Raw genomic sequence first — 2,219 nt, forward strand, 5'->3', positions numbered from 1 at the left:
GCACTTGACTGCTAACCAGAAGGCTGGCGGGTCAAACCCACCAGCCACTCCTCGGAAGGAAGATTGGGCAATCCTACTTCCGTAGTGATACTGCCTCGGAAACCCAAGGAGGGGTTGCTATGAGTCGGGGCCGACTCAATGGCACATAACAACAACAAAGACATTTTTATTTCTTCTCTTACTAGAACCTCTTGGTGTTTTGACCCAACTAACTACTCTTTTCTAGAAATTCTGTACTTTGCTGCCTTCTCTGACTATTTCTTTGTAGTGTCTCCTAAGGGTTTCTAACTCTCTGGCCCCACTGTCTGAAAACATGGCTGTAACACCTGAGCACACCCCTTTCTTAAACTCCTTACCTACAATCCTGGACTGATCTGTTTCTGACTGTCCCTTCAAACAAAGGGGTTCAAGGGTAGCCTTTCTGTAAAGATAAACGTTTGTCTTCTTTTTTTTCTTATGTTCTCTTATCTGCTCAGTATTTCTGTTTCAGACTTTTTTTCACCATGGGCCTAGGAAAAGAAAGAGGCCTTAGACATGTGTGCCTTGACAGTCCCACACGGCTACTAGAACATTAACAAACCCTTGAAGGCAGGACTGTACCTTCCCCATGTTATAGCTTATGGGTCTAGCACAGTGCCTGGTGCTTTTAAGTAAACCCTTATTAATTTGAATTGGAGGGAAAAAAATCCTGTGAAAAATCTTTCATAGCTCCTGCATTTTTTTTCCAGAATAAACCACTCCCTGATTCTTCACATATTTGTTACATTGTGGATTATTGTTGGAAAAATAGGGATAAAAGGGTATGGCTTTTATGTTAATAGATGAAATACTTCCACTGCTAGTTATATTTGAAGATGTTATTGCTAGTGACATTATTTTCCTTTAGAAAGAATGAAGCATAAAGGTCAATACTGCTCTCTTCCCCCTAGTAACTCTTACTGAAAGCATAGGGTGGCCCACAGAGTTTAGCACTTAGTTAAATAATCTCCTTATCAATCTTCTTCACAAAGACTTCTCTCTTCACCTAGACTGTAAGTTCCTCAAAGGTCATACTTTTTACTTCCCACAGCTTCCTAATACAATGTTGAGTAAATAAGAGCTGGTCAACTTCTAATGAGTTGAGTGGCTGTCCAAGAATGACCTCAGTGTGTGCTGTCTCTATAGGGTAGTGGCTGTGGCTGTTTCCAGAGGCTGTTGTCCTTGGCTTCATTTGTACTTCTTTCCTAGACATACTGTGTTTCTTACCTAATTGAATCACTTCATTTCTTTTACATGTGACCTGCTGGCCACTGTCACTTCCTCTAGAAACTGGTGCATGAGTCAGAACAATGCCAATGAAGCCAATAATAATAATAATAATAGCAAGCCTAATTGAACTTCATAATGTATGAGACTCTGGTTAAGGACTGTGTATACATTATCCCATTAATCCCAAGAATATGTCTAGTTTACAAATAAAGAAACAGAACTGAGAAGGACTGAACAATATTACTCAACTTGAACAATATCCCAGTCAGTAAGGGTTGACACCAGAATTCAAACCCAGGCAGTCCGATTCCAGTATTCAAGCTTTTAATCTCCCAAGACTGTTGGTCTGATCCTCTGGTAGACCAGTTATTTTGTTCAGCATTAGTTCATCAGTTGTGACAAATGTGCCATTCTAATGTAAGATGTTAATAATAGGGAAAGCTAGGTTTAGGATATATGGGAACTCTGTATACTATCTTCCCAATATTTCTGTAAATCTAAAACTTTGAAAATAAATAGCTTATTTAAAAATAAAACTATATTTAAAGACATTGTCTACTATTTTAATGAACTTTCACATACAAGGTTTATAAGAAAAATGTCTCCTAAAATGTGAGACAAGGAATAAGCAGATGTCTCCAGTCAAATCTGGGTGCCTCTTTTAATTAGACACAGAGAAACTATATAACTCCTTAGTGTTACTTTGTGCCAACACTGGCTCCACAAGAGCCAAGAGTTAAATCTGGAACTCTTTTGGTTTGCCATCTGCTTTTAGAAATTATTTTAAGTACATAATCAAGTCTTTAAATTTATCATGCTATACACTACAATCTACTTCCAGAGAGATACTGCCTCAGAAACCCAAGGAGGGATCACTATGAATCAAATTGACTCGACAGCAGTGAGTTTGCCTTTTTTTTTTTTTTTTTGGTTATACACTGAATATGTCACTTTTTCCGTCATCTCTGTCT

The sequence above is a fragment of the Orycteropus afer genome, unplaced genomic scaffold (genome assembly GCF_000298275.1).
Source record: "Orycteropus afer afer isolate SDZICR_OR568_19922 unplaced genomic scaffold, OryAfe1.0 scaffold00111, whole genome shotgun sequence".
NCBI classification, from domain to species: Eukaryota; Metazoa; Chordata; class Mammalia; order Tubulidentata; family Orycteropodidae; genus Orycteropus; species Orycteropus afer.